We start from the raw sequence: 15,326 nt of genomic DNA on the forward strand, positions 1-15,326 counted from the left end.
AAATTAATTTTCCTCTCCACTATGCTCAGGAAGACCCCGGACTCTAATGTTATGACGTCACCCCCTATTGTCCAGATCTTCCAGGCGACGTTGATATTCACAGAGGGTGTCATGTTGTGCTGCTACTGTAGATTGCAGGCTAGCTACATAATTTCTTGTGTCATCATGGTCACTCTCTAGAGTTTTCACTCTTTGGGCCACATGTTGAATATCCTGTCTGACAGCCGAAATTTCTGTTCTGCACACCTCCTTGATTTCCTGTATCATGGATTGCAAATCCTCTTTTGTAGATAATTGTGCCATGTACAACCTCCAGTCTCTCATAGATATACCTTGAGAATCATCATCTGGCAAAAGAGGGGTATCTGGGGTGTTGGAGAAAAGAGTGACTGGTTATGAAAATCTGGACATGGAGGGGGTAGCAGATAGGCTGAAATCTTCTGCAGGTCTCTGTGTCTGTGAGGAGTCACCGTGAAGTTCCTTGTTTTTTGTATCTTGGATTGTCATGGAGTCAGCTTCCTGCCTTAGCTGTTGTAATGCCTGGCTCCCTGCTGGGACGTGTAGGCCTTCTCCCTCCATGTGTCCTGCCCCCTCCCTCTGCTCTGCTGTGTGTTGCTGGAAGCTGCGTTTTCCTGTGCCTTCCTTCTCCCCCTGTCTGTCCAGAGTCTTCTGCTCGTTCAGGGGTGTTATACAGCAGTTATGTCCCATGTTCCCCTCCTGCTGTGGGGGTCTGGCATCACTTTCCAGAGTTTCCCGCCGAGCCGCCGCCATGTTACCTGTGTGTGCTTTCCCAGCACCAGGATATAGGAATGCGTCCAGGGGGCCTGGTGTTGAAGCAGGCTGTGAGGAGGGCACTGATCTGTTCAGCGGCTTCTGCTGGGGCTTCCTCACCATCTCTGGAATGTCGGCAGTGAGATTGTAAGTATTTAGGACCGCAAATGTAGCTGTGACCACGGGGAGAGCTCAGCCAGGCGTCTCACTCCATGAACTTCCGGTCCCGCCCCTAGATTTCCTCATTTCTATCTGTGAGGCGTAGCTAGTTTATCAGGCTGTGACGAGGTGTTTAGGTGTATAGGAACGCTCCACGGCTACTTCTTGTGTGGTCGGATAGTTAGGGGATTGCGGTCAGCCCAGGTTCCAACTACTCTTGTTGTTCTTGGTGTTTTTCCCACTAATGGGAGTTTTTTGTAATCTCTCCCGTTTGCCAGATCATAACAGTATAACCGGCCTACAAAAAAGAAAGGTGCTCAAAAGAAGGGAATTTTTTTTTTTTTAATCTCTATTTATTTTCCCTCATATTCTTTGGGTACCGTGGAAGATTTTCTGTTGACATGGATACAGAACAGTTGGTTGAGCATCTCTCCTCTGAGGCAATTTCAGCGTATCTGAGACAGACTCCTGTTTTAGAACCTAGGATTCCAGTTCCTGAATTGTTCTCGGGAATAGATCTAAATTTTTTAACTTAAAAATAATTGTAAATAGTTTTTTGCCTTAACCCCTTAAGGACCCATGACGTACTGGGTACGGCAATCCGCGCACATATCAGCTGATTTCAACAGCTGACATATGTGCCTGCTAGTCGCGAGTGGAATCGCTTCCACCTGCGACTATTAACCCCTTACATCCCGCTGCCAAAATCTGGCAGCGAGATGTAAATGCGTGCCGCCATTATGCTTACTTACCCCGCCCCCATCAGAAGTCATGTGACATGATCACATGACTTATGGTGGTTGCCATGGTAGCACAGGGTCATGTGATGACGTCTGTAGCTAACATGAGTCACTTGCTCTCAATGCCGGAATACTGCCGGCATTGAAAGTAAAGCAGTATATCTGCAGATCTTAGCTCTGTAGCTGTGATCTGGAGATATGGCAGAGCGACCAGATTGCTGATCGCTATAGTCCCTAGGGGGACTAGTAAAATAAAAAAAAAAGTTTTTAAAAAATTTAAAAAAAAATAAAAAACCCCTAAAAGTTCAAACCCCCCCTTTCACCCCATTGCAAATTAAAGGGTTAAAAAAAGAAAAAATATACACATATTTAGTATCGCCACTTTCAGAAATGCCCGATCAAAATATAAAATCAGTTCATCTGATTGGTAAAAGGCGTAGCAGCAAAAAAATTTCAAACGCCAAAATTACATTTTTTAGTCACCGCAAATTTTGAGCAAAATACAATAACAGGTGATCAAAACATAGCATCTGCGCAAAAATGGTACAGCTAAAAACGTCATCTCAAAACTCAAAAAATAAGCCATCATTAAGCCCCATATCCAGAAAAATGAGAACGCTACGGGTTTTAGAAAATGGTGCAAAACGTGAGCCACTTTTTTTGGACAAGCTTGTGAATTTTTTTAACCCCTTAGATACAAGTAAACCTATTCATGTTTGGTGTCTCGCACCGACCTCAGGCATCACACCGACACATCAGTTTTACCATATAGTGAACACAGTGAATAAAATATCCCAAAAGCTATTGTGCGATCACACTTTTTTTGCAATTTTTGCACACTTTTAATTTTTTAGACGTTTTCTAGTACACTATATGGTAAAACTTATGGTTTCATTTAAAACTACAACTCGTCCCGCAAAAAACGAGCCCTTATATGGTAAGATTGACTGAAAAATAAAAAAGTTACGGCTCTCGGAAGAAAGAGGAAAAAAAAAAAACGGAAAAAAGCAAAAAGCCCGGGGGATGAAGGGGTTAAAACCTAAATCCTCAGAGTGCCCCGTGCAGCAAGTTAAGATTTTCATCTCTTTGTTGAGCGGTGACCCTCAGGACTCATTGGCTCATTGGGCAATCCTTACCAAATGGAATGATGATGCTCTTGCGGCACTTTTTCGTAAAGGTCTCGCGGATGCAGTGAAGGATGTTATGGTGAGATTTCCTATTCCTTCTGGTCTCAATGCCTCTATGACATTAGCCATTCAGATTGATAGGCGTTTACGCGAGCGCAAAACGATGCATGCTCATGTATTGCTTGCGGAACAGTTTTCAGAGCCTATACAGTGTGGTAGGGTCCTCTCTAATGCTGAGCGGCAGGGTTTTAGATGGAAAAATAAGTTATGTTTCTATTGTGGTGACGTGTCTCAAAGTATATCTGTCTGCGCTAAATGCGTAAAGGTATTTGCTCGTTAATTTACTGTAGGTACTGTGCAACCTAAATTCCTTTTCTCCATCTCTTTGATTTGCTCCTTATCCTCATTTTCGGCTATCGCCTTTCTTGATTCAGGGGCCGCCCTGAACTTCATGGATTTTGGTTTTGCTAAGAATTGTGGTTTTCCAATGGTACCTTTACAAACTCCTATTCCTTTAAGGGGCATTGATGCTACTCCCTTAGCTGAAAATAATCCCCAGTTTTGGACCCAGGTAACTATGAAGGTTGTGCCAGCTCATCAGGAGGATTGTAAATTCTTAGTATTACACAACTTGCACGATATTTTGGTAACTGGGATTCCCTTGGTTGCAAACCCATAATCTAGTTCTTGATTGGAGTTAGTTGGGGTTGTCAATCTGTGCATAATGATTCTGTGTTGTCTATTTCCCCTCCGCCACATGATGTATCTGAATATTTGTCTGATTTTCTTGACGTGTTTAATGAGACTGGTTCGGATTCCCCCCCCACCCCACCCACAGGAAGTGTGATTGTGCCATTGAATTAGTGCCAGGTTGCAAATTTCCTAAGGGACGGATCATCAATCTTTATTTATCTGTTCCCGAACATGATGCTATGAGAACCTATATTAAGGAGTCATTGGAGAAAGGTCATATTAGACCATCCTCATCACCTATGGGTGCCAGTTTTTTATTTGAGTCCAAGAAGGATGAGTCGTTAAGACTTTGTATTGACTATCATCTCCTTAATAAAATCACTATTAAATATCAGTATCCATTACCCTTGATGTAAAATCTGTTTTCAAGAGTAAAGGGAGCTAAGTGGTGTAACGCCTGCCTGGATCCACAGACTCAGACGGGCTGTAATGGACAGGCTAGAGGGAAGCCACTCACCAAGCAGGAACCCTAGAACCCTGAAACCCTTTAACCCCTATACAGGGATTTGGTATTACACAGGGCCCAAGGTGATCACTACCTGTGGAAGGCTGCAGTCCGAGAGAGTAGTCGTCAGGAAGGGTCAAACCAGGAATTGCAGAACAGGGACAGAATTGGCAGGCAAGCAAGTAATCAGCAAACGGAGCACAGGTCAAATCCGGATCGGGCAGCAAGGTACATAAACGACAGACAGAAGGGTAGTCAGAACACAAGCAAGGTCAGCGCACAGGAATCAAAATACAAACAGCACAGGAACCAGGAATACAGACTATCTCTGACAGTGGTCAGATGACAGGAGGGGGTATAAGAAGGGTGTGGTGTCTTCCCATTGGCTGCAGGTGAATGATGGCAACTTCAGCTGGGAGACACACGCCACCAACAGTTAGCTAGTGGTACTGCAGGTTCCAGAGAAACCCAGCCTAGTTGATGAGTGGAGCCTGTGCTCAGCAGAGCCACGGACACCGACTCCTCTCCCATCACCAGCACTATACATGGCGGGAACACAGCGTCGCCTGGCGATTGGAGCAGAAGTCACAGGAGCGGACTCCAGTGGGGACATGACAAGTGGTTTATGAAACTTGTTCTTAGGGGAGCGTACAATCCCATTCGAATTAAGGTGGGTGATGAATGGAAGACGGCTTTTAATACCCCTGAGGGGCATTTTGAGTACCTAGTGATGCCTTTTGGGCTCACTAATGCTCCCTCTGTCTTTCAATCATTCATGAATGATATTTTTCGGGATCTAATTGGCAAATTTCTGATTGTCTATTTGGATGATATTTTGATTTTTTTCTGATGATTGGGATGCTCATGTGCAGCAGGTTCGGAAAGTTTTTCAGATACTTAGGGAAAATTCATTGTACGTTAAAGGGATCAAAATGTCTCTTTGGCATGCCAAAAATTTCCTTTTTGGGGTTTATTTTATTCCCGGCTTCTATTGAAATGAATCCGGTCAAGGTTCAGGCCATTCATGACTGGGTTCAGCCAACCTCTTTGAAATCCCTTTAAAAATGTTTGGACTTTGCCAAGTTCTACCGTAAATTTATAGGACATTTTTCTAGTGTGGTTAAGCCTTTGACTGATTTGACCAAAAAGGGAGCGGATGTTGAGAATTGGACTTCAGAAGCAATTATGGGCTTCCAGGGGTTTAAAGAGAGGTTCGCTTCTGCCCCAGTCCTGCAGCAACCTGATGTTTCTCTTTAATTTCAAGTGGAGATAGATGCCTTAGAGATTGGAGCAGGTGCAGTTTTGTCTCAAAGAGATCTTAGTACCTCCAAACTTAAGCCTTGTGCCTTCTTCTCTCAGAAGTTTTCTCCGTCTGAACGAAATTATGATGTTGGTAATCGGGAATTATTGGCAATGAAGTGGGCCTTTGAGGAATGGAGACACTGGCTGGAGGGGGCGAGACATCAAATTGTTGTGCTCACTTATAATAAGAATCTGCCCTATCTTGAATCTGCCAAGAGACTGAATCTTAGGCAAGCTAGGTGGGCTCTATTTTTTACACGTTTCAATTTTGTGGTCTCTTTTCTTCCAGGCACTAAGAATATTAAAGCCGATGCTCTCTCTAGGAGTTTCTTTGCTGAGTCTCTGGATGTTGCGGAGCCATCTAACATCCTAAATGAAGGTGTGGTCCTCTCCGATATTTCGCCCGATTTAACACTAGAAGTCTCAGGAATTTCGAGCTCCATAGGGTTCCAATGGTAAAAATGTTAAATGACCCCTCTCTGGGACTTCTAGTGTTAAGGTTAGCACTTGAGAGATTTCAGGGGGACAAACCTGAGAGATGTCCTGTGGGGGGAAGCATAATGTTCCTGATCAATGGAGGACTAGAGTTATGTCTGAGATTCATTGTTTGTATTGGTTGGTCATCCTGGGATTTTTGGTACTAGGGATCTTGTGTGTAGGTCTTTTTGGTGGCCTCCATTGTCTTGGGATGTCAGGAGTTTTGTGCAATCTTGTGGGATTTGTTCCAGATCCAAACCTTGTTGTGCATGTTCTAGTGGGTTGTTGTTGCCATTACCTGTGCCTAAGAGACCCTGGATTCATATTGCTATGGATTTTATTTTAGATCTTCCTGTCTCTCAAAGGATGACTTTTTTTGGGTTATTCGTGATAGATTCTCTAAGATGGTCCATTTGGTGCCATTACCGAGGTTGCCGTCTTCTTCAGAGTTGGTGCCCTTGATTTTTCAACAGGTGGTTCGTTTACATGGTATTCCTGAGAATATTGTGTCGGACAGAGGAGTGCAGTTTGTGTCCAGATTCTGGAGAGCATTTTGTTCTAGATTAGGCATTGAACTGTCTTTTTATTCTGCTTTTTATCCCCAGACCAATGGCCAGACTGAGAGAGCTGGTCAGAACTTGGAATCATATTTGAGATGTTTTGTATCTGCTGATCAAGATGACAGTGTTTCTTTTTTGCTCTTGGCAGAGTTTGCTCTCAATAATAGGGCGAACTCTGCTACTTTGACGTCTCTTTTTTCCGCAATTTTTGATTTCGTCCTAGTTGCTCTTCAGGGCAGGTTGAGGTTTCGGCCTGGCCGGGAGTTGATTCTGTGGTGGAGAGAATGCAGCAGATTTGGGCTCAAGTAGTGGACAAATTGTTTCAGTTTCAGGAGAATGCGCAAAGGTTTGCCAACCGACATAGGACATCTGGTCCCCGGTTTAAAGTGGGGGACATGGTTTGGTTGTCCTCCAGGAATGTTCCTATGAGAGTTTCCTCGCCTAAATTTATGGGGCGTTATCATATTTCGGAGATTATTAATCCCGTATCTTTTCGTTTGGCTCCTCCGGAGTCATTTAAAATTCACAATGTTTTTTATAAGTCTTTGTTGAAGAAACACGTGGAGCTAGTAGTTCCCACGGCGGCGCCCCGGATCCTGTGTTGGTAGGAGGGGATCTGGAGTATGAGGTAGAGAAAATTTTGGATTCCCGTCTTAATAGACGAAAACTCAAGTATCTTTTTTTTTTTAAATCAGATCTTTTTTTATTAAATCATTAGGGATCAATACAGAGAGTATTTCACTTTTCATATAACTGATAACAATAAACAGATAAACACATATGATTTATAAATCAGGTTCTTTCTCTGCATATATGTAAATATAATAATAGAGTTCTCAAATCATAATTATATTATATAACTTGAGCCTACAAACCTCGTGGCTCTACAAATAAACAAAACTTAAATTATGCAATAATGCCTCAGACTAACAGGAACACCTCCTCCATCAGCCGTGTCGCTCCACATCATATTGCTATACTCTCCTGCTCCTCCCTCTCTGCGCAGTCATCCATGAAACCATTCCAGTCCTCTCTCACCTCTTCATTCAAAGTCCATTTCGCCACAGAAAAAACTAGTTTTAATTCCCTTCCTCACACATGCCATCACTGCAGGCACAACAGTAACCGGTCCAGCATTGCATCCCGAACCAGTGCACTAGAGGGTAGGCCCGGCAACTCCATCCATGGCCGCCAAATGTTGTAAAACTTTTTCAATGTTTTTCTTTTTAAATAAACTCCCCTTTCCAATCTTATGACGTTATTTAATTTGTTTTTGAGCTCTGGTAATGTTGGTGGTAGAGGGTCTAACCAGTGATATGCAAGTAGCTTTCTTGCTTGGTACAAGATACGTGCTATTCCCAGGGCTGTTGGAGAATCCGGATCCACTTCTCCTTCCCATAGGCTCAACAGGCACAGGCGGGGCGACGGTTGTATTGTGATATGATATATTTGACCTATAAGTCCCAGGGTTTGGTTCCAGAAATCACCAATGTGTCCACACTCCCACATAACATGCATCAAATGGGCATCATCCTGTCCACACCTAACACACTGTGTGTTTGGTCTGAGTCCCATCTTAAATAGTAGACTGGGAGTTTTATATACCCTGTGGATGAGATATATTTGAGACAGCTTTTGGCACTCCGATACCGCCAGTTTAGGAACTTGTTCCAATATATCAGACCACTGGCCTTCCGTCAGGGGACCGACGTCTCGTTCCCATTTGCTTTTAACAAGCAATGGATGTGTTTCCAGATGGGCAGGTAGTAATTTTTTATATAGTTCCGAAATAAGACCCTTAGAGGACTCAGATGTAAGCAGCCTATGTAATGTTTGATTATGTGTCACTGTGACCGGGTTTGTCCTCCCCTGTCTTTCCAGTGCGTGTCTCAGCTGCAAATACTGATAAAAGAAGACATGCGGAAGGTGAAACTCCGTTCTCAATTGTTCAAAGCTTTTAAGAGTATTATTTTGTAGTACTTGTGACACTAAATGGATCCCTTTATCCTCCCATCCTCTGAACCCTACTAATTTTTTAATTTCTGGCAAGTCGGGGTTCTGCCACAGTGGCCAGAGCTCTGTAGGTCCGCTTGTGAGGCAAATCCCGGGATATGAAGATGAATTATGACTCCAGTCATAATCCCTCATCACTCCCTGGCAGTGCCCCCTCCCTTCTTGTTCTCAGTGTTCCACTTACACCTCCATGGCCATGTCCTGTGATATGGAGATGAGGTGGTGTGGGAACAATGGACACAGGATGACTCCCTGCCGTCACCCTGTAGTAGGAGCTGCTATCTAATTAGCAAGGCTCTGGAAGTAGCCAGACAGAACGACTCCAGTAAAAAATGGTTCATATCTCGCAAGCCATATTTCCGATAAATATGGCAACCATAAAAATGGTGTCTCTGCATGCGGACGATGCCGGCACACCCTTTTTATGGGAGCAGGACATTGGGAAATGCCCCAGGCGTGATATCAGCCAATGGGGAACTGGCAGACAGGTCATGAGTCCCCTCGTTCTGTAGCTAAATTCATAACTGTCACAATGAGAGCGTTGGCGTCAGCCTACGACGCTCCCAGGCAAAGTTATGGCCCATATTCCATGTTGGGATAGTGTCCATAACTCAAGCCAGGGGTGGAGCAGTGCTTCCCTGTGAGGTCACTAAGGTAGGAGGGGACCTGGATCTGCCCAGGTTGATAACCCTACTTCGGCCATTTTCCAGTGGTCTTTTCGCTGGGGGCACGTGTAGGAAACATCTGTGGGAAGGATCCTAGAAACCTGGCCTACAGCGCCCCCCTGTGGCCAGACGCAACAAGGTAACTGCTGGAACTGTGTATGCCTGTTTGTAACCCATGCTTTGATTGTAACTGTACTCTGACATATGTATATTCTGTAGATTCCCTATTGTATATATTGTAGTTCTAGTGTGCTTTAGGCTGATTAAATTATATAATTAATCTTGGGCTGTTCTGTTATCTCGATCTTGAATCCCACGTCTGTGTGTTCGGCTAATAGTTACCGTGAAGCGGTTGGTGGCAGCGAGTTGTGCCAAGGATTATTGTGGGGAGGCCAGTGAGATTCGGGAAGATATTATATATTCCGCCCGCGGAGGTCGGGGGAATATATACCTTACTCTCACCGGGGACCCTTCAATAATCGGCATAAGTAGTATAGCGGCCTCCTTGCTTATGGTCGGGCAATTCCATAATTGGCCTGACTATAAGAGGGGCGCTATAGAGCGCGTCACGTGCTCTGTCTGTCGGTCGGGAGGTATAAAGGAGGGGTGACCCCCACTTGTTACCCCCCGATTGTGACGTACTGGTAGCCAGCGCGGGGGATTTCTGAGTGACCCCCCCGGTGGTTTGTGACATATTGGTGGCATAGCGGTGGGATCGAGATAATAGTGTGTGTGAGTGTGAGACCCATACTCCCAGACACTAAAGACTGCCTGCAGCAGCTGTGGCTGCTGGGGTCTTCAGACTAGCTCAACACTAGAGTGTCAGAGTGCAGATACTGTAAGGTGTGTGGAGGCATCAGGTGTCAGTTCTGTGTCAGTGACCAAAAGTCTGCAAGAATGGCTGATGGCACCAGGAGCAGAGCTATGCAACTGGCCAATGCTAAGGCAGGAGCCGAAGAGAGGGAGGACGGTGCTGTGGACAGCAATGAGGAGGTTGCCCACGAGTCCTCCAGGAGCTCGACGCCAGAAAACCGTTCTGCAGAGGACAGCGCACAAGCTGGCAATTATGGACAAGATGAGGAGCAGCTCACCCAAGGGTCCTCAACGAGCCAGATGCCAGCCCTCCGCTCTGCAAGGGACAGTGAATCACCAGGCTCCGCAGCGGGCCGCAGATCACCACGTGCCATTCCACCGAGCCTGGGAGGCTCGGATAGCCTTCTTCAAATGGCTATGGCCCTTCTCCAGGCTGGAGACCAGGAGGGCTACAAGGGACTCCTGGCAGAGCGCAGGGCAGAGCGGCAAGCAGCGCGTGAGGCTGAGGCTGCGGAGCGGCAGGCAGCGCGTGAAGAGCGCCAGGCAGAGCGTGACTACCAGCTGCAGCTAGCTCAGCTCCGGCCCTCATCAGCCACACGTGACCTTCAAGACACCAAACTTCCAAAGGTCCGTGTTGAGGACTTCCCAGTGCTGGAGAAGGATGGAGACTTGGACTCTTTCTTGACTGCTTTTGAACGGACTTGCTTGCAGCACCATCTGAACAAGGACCAGTGGGCCAAATACCTGACCCCCCGTTTAAGGGGTAAGGCCCTGGATATCCTTGGGGACTTGCCTGCTGAGGCAGATCAGGGCTACGACACCATCAAGCGGGCCCTGATCCAACAGTACAACCTCACTCCAGAGTCCTACCGCAAGAAGTTCCGGAGCCTACAGAAGGGACCAAAGGACTCCTGGGCTGACCACCGGCGGGCACTTGCCCGAGCTGCCGACCACTGGACCCAAGGCCTGCAGCTTTCCACCGGACCGGAGATCCTGGACTTGTTCATCACGGAGCAACTCTTGTGGAACTGCCCTGAGGATCTCCGCCAGTTCATCCGAGACCAGAAGCCAAAGGGGTCCACGGCTACAGCTGCCCTTGCCGATGACTACACCAACAACCGGGCTCCTGAAGCCAGGAGAGCAGCCACCAGCAGCACCTGGAGAGGGGGTAAGATGAATTCTGCGACTGCCCCACCTGCCCCTAGACTGCAGGGGGTGTCCCCCTCAACTCCCCTCTCCAGGCCCGTGGCAGAACCAAGACGGTGCCACCAGTGCAACCTACCTGGACACTTCAAGGCCATGTGCCCTCAGCGTCCCAAGGCCCCGGCTCCGTCCCCGTCCCAAGGGCCGCCCAAGGTGTATTGTGTGGGTGGGGGTGGTGGTAGGTCCCTGGACAGCTTCCAACCTGTCACCGTCGGCCGGTCTGTGACCATAGGACTGCGAGACAGCGCCTCGGAGGTGACTCTGGTGCGGCCTGAGATGGTGTCCCCCCAAGACTTGATCCCTGGAAAAACCCTCGCTGTCTCCGGGATTGGAGGCACTGACCCGGCGCTGCCTGTTGCTGACATTTATGTGGACTGGGGCGCAGGGCGAGGGGTGAGGGAGGTGGGGGTAACTGATCGGATCCCTGCAAACGTGCTACTTGGGACAGATTTGGGGCAGATAACCTCCCAGTTTGGGCCCCAACCAAGGGCTGAACCTTCAGCCAGTACTGACATGCCTCCGGACAATGTTAATGTGTTATCTATGAATGATGTAAGGGAGGAGGGAGTGAACTCTGATATTTCTGCTTGCACAGACACCATAGACACACACTCAGCTGCAGCTGTGACAGGGGAGGGGGTCAGAGAAAGGTGTGACAATGCCTCTACAAGTAATCAGCCTGTGAGCTGGGATCTGTTGCCCTCTGAAGGGATAAGCAGAGAGCAGGGTACTGCAGGGGGAGGACCAGTGTGTGGGGTGGGGGCTACCACAGCAAATGTGGGGTCCCCAGAGATTTCACAGCGGGGTTCTGTTGCTGCAGGAGGGGAACAGGCAGGTGAGATTGGGGCCGGTCCAGGAGCGGAAGTGCTCCCAGGTAAGATCTCGGTGCATGGTTCCCCCACAACCGGGGTGTCAGGAAGCCAGGTAGGTCTGCCTGAACCGGCGACTTGGTCAGGAACGGAGGAGGAGCAGGCACGACCCACGGTCGCAGCGGCTGTGGCCGCTGTCACCCGCAGTGGGAGTGCTGGAAGCCAAGGGGCCTCCCGGAGGTCCGATAGCTCTTCCCCTTCTGACCAAGTGGCAGCCGAGTCAGGTGGAGGCCAGGACACAGGTCCCGGGGTACTGACTGAAGATGTGACAGTCTCGTCGATTCTGGCCACATCTAGTCAGGGGTTTCAGGCAGCGTTAGAAGCTGACGACAGCCTGAAAGCTCTTAAGGAGCAGGCGGCACAGCCTCCCTCGGACTCGGACCCGGAGCGAGTGGTCTGGGACCAAGGACGGCTGTACCGGGCCACGGTCCAGCAGGGTTCACCGGAGGCGTGGCCCAGGGACCGACAGTTAGTGGTACCCTATCCGTTCCGGACGGAGTTGTTGCGGATCGCACATGAGATTCCGATGGCCGGACACCTAGGGATCGCTAAGACCAAGGCCAGGTTAAACCAGCATTTCTACTGGCCAAAAATGGGGGCCAATGTGGCTGCCTACTGCCGTTCGTGTGAAACCTGTCAGAGAGTGGGGAAGGCGGGGCCACACCCCAAAGCCCCACTGGTATCTCTGCCAATCATCGATGAGCCTTTCAGGAGGGTGGCTGTGGATCTGGTCGGCCCGCTGGCCATCCCCAGCAGCTCCGGGAAACGCTTCATACTGACGGTAGTGGACTATGCCACCCGGTACCCAGAAGCAGTGGCCTTGTCGTCCATTCGGGCTGACAAGGTGGCCACCGCATTGCTGGAGATTTTCTCCCGAGTGGGTTTTCCCCAGGAAATGCTCACTGACCGGGGGACCCAATTCATGTCCCAGCTGATGGAGGCCCTCTGTAAGCAAGTCCAGGTGCGACATCTGGTGGCCAGCCCGTACCATCCACAGACTACGGCCTGTGCGAGCGGTTCAATGGCACCTTAAAGCAGATGCTTAAGATGTTGGTCGACTCCCATGGGCGTGACTGGGAGCGGTATCTCCCACACCTGTTATTTGCTTACCGGGAGGTTCCACAGGCCTCAACAGGATTCTCACCGTTTGAGCTCCTGTACGGGCGACGTGTGCGGGGCCCCCTGGCTCTGGTGAAAGAGGCTTGGGAAGGGGATTTGGCCACCCCTGGAGTGTCGGTTATCGAGTATGTCATGCGCTTCCGGGACAAAATGCAGGCCTTGACGCAACTGGTACACGACAATATGGCTCAAGCCCAGGCCGATCAGAAGCGTTGGTACGACCAGAACGCTTGTGAGAGGACCTACCAAGTGGGTCAAAAGGTGTGGGTACTGGTCCCCGTACCACAGGACAAGCTTCAGGCAGCCTGGGAAGGCCCATACCTCGTGTACCAGCAGCTCAACCCTGTGACGTACCTGGTCACCCTGGACCCTGCCCGTGGAAGGCGGAAGCCCTTCCATGTGAACATGATGAAGGCACATCATGAGCGGGAGGCATGTGCGCTCCCCGTGTGCAACCTGCCCGAGGAGGGAGAAGCGGAAACCCTCTTGGATATGCTAGCCCAGGTTAGGGCAGGCGGATCCATTGAGGATGCGGAGGTTGGCCACCAGCTCTTGGAAGACCAACGGTCCCAGCTGTGGGCCACCCTCCTCCCCTTCCGGGGGTTGTTTACCAACCAGCCCGGAAGGACTGACTTGGCTGTCCATCACGTGGACACTGGGGATCATCCCCCGATCCGGCGTTCAGCATATCGGGTCTCCCTGGAGGTGCAGCAACACATGCGCCAGGAGATTGACGAGATGCTGAAGCTGGGGGTGATCCAGGCATCCAACAGCGCTTGGGCCTCGCCTGTAGTCCTCGTCCCTAAGAAGGACCGAACCACTCGGTTCTGCGTGGACTACAGGGGGCTCAATGCGGTCACGGTCGCCGATGCGTACCCAATGCCACGCATCGATGACCTGCTCGATCAGTTGGCCGGGGCTCAGTACCTGACCATCATGGATCTGAGCCGGGGATATTGGCAGATCCCCCTGACTCGCAAGGCCAGGGAACGCTCTGCCTTTATTACCCCATTTGGACTGTACGAGTCCACGGTGATGCCATTCGGGATGAGGAATGCCCCTGCCACTTTCCAGCGGATGGTCAACACCCTGCTCAAGGGACTTGAAGGGTACGCGGCCGCGTACCTGGATGACATTGCCGTCTTCAGTCCCACCTGGGAGGACCACCTAGAGCATCTAGCACAGGTGCTCAGGCGGATCCACCGGGCAGGTTTGACCATCAAGCCGGGAAAGTGTCAGCTGGCCATGAGCGAGGTCCAGTACCTCGGTCACCGGGTAGGTGGGAGAACACTGAAGCCCGAGCCTGAGAAAGTGGAAGCCATCGCATCCTGGCCCACCCCCAGGACCAAGAAGCAGGTGATGTCCTTCTTGGGGACCGCTGGGTACTATAGGAGGTTTGTTCCATGCTATAGTAGCCTGGCAAAGCCCTTGACGGACCTCACCAAGAAGAAGCTGCCCTCTGCAGTCGATTGGACAATGGACTGCGAGACAGCCTTCCGGGCCCTAAAGGACGCCCTGTCCAGCCCGCCCGTGCTACAGGCAGCCGACTTCACGCGGCCGTTTGTAGTACAGACCGACGCCAGTGACTTCGGCCTCGGTGCGGTGCTCAGCCAGGTGGACTCTGCGAGCCAAGAGCACCCAGTCTTGTACCTGAGCAGGAAGCTGTTACCAAGGGAAGTTGCCTATTCCACGATGGAGAAGGAGTGCCTGGCCATAGTGTGGGCCCTGCAGCGTCTGCAACCCTATCTATACGGGCGCCACTTCATCGTGGAGACGGACCACAATCCCCTCAGCTGGTTGCACACCGTCTCTGGGACGAATGGGCGATTGTTGCGATGGAGCCTTGCGCTCCAGCAATACAACTTCACCATTCGCCACAAAAGGGGCCGTGACCACGGTAACGCAGACGGGCTGTCCCGACAAGGAGAGGTCGCGGACGGGCGCACGGGGGAACACCGGAGTGTGCTGCCCCCTAGCGCCCTCAAAAGGGGGGAGGTGTGAGGCAAATCCCGGGATATGAAGATGAATTATGACTCCAGTCATAATCCCTCATCACTCCCTGGCAGTGCCCCCTCCCTTCTTGTTCTCAGTGTTCCACTTACACCTCCATGGCCATGTCCTGTGATATGGAGATGAGGTGGTGTGGGAACAATGGACACAGGATGACTCCCTGCCGTCACCCTGTAGTAGGAGCTGCTATCTAATTAGCAAGGCTCTGGAAGTAGCCAGACAGAACGACTCCAGTAAAAAATGGTTCATATCTCGCAAGCCATATTTCCGATAAATATGGCAACCATAAAAATGGTGTCT

Source organism: Anomaloglossus baeobatrachus, chromosome 5 (genome assembly GCF_048569485.1).
Source record: "Anomaloglossus baeobatrachus isolate aAnoBae1 chromosome 5, aAnoBae1.hap1, whole genome shotgun sequence".
NCBI classification, from domain to species: Eukaryota; Metazoa; Chordata; class Amphibia; order Anura; family Aromobatidae; genus Anomaloglossus; species Anomaloglossus baeobatrachus.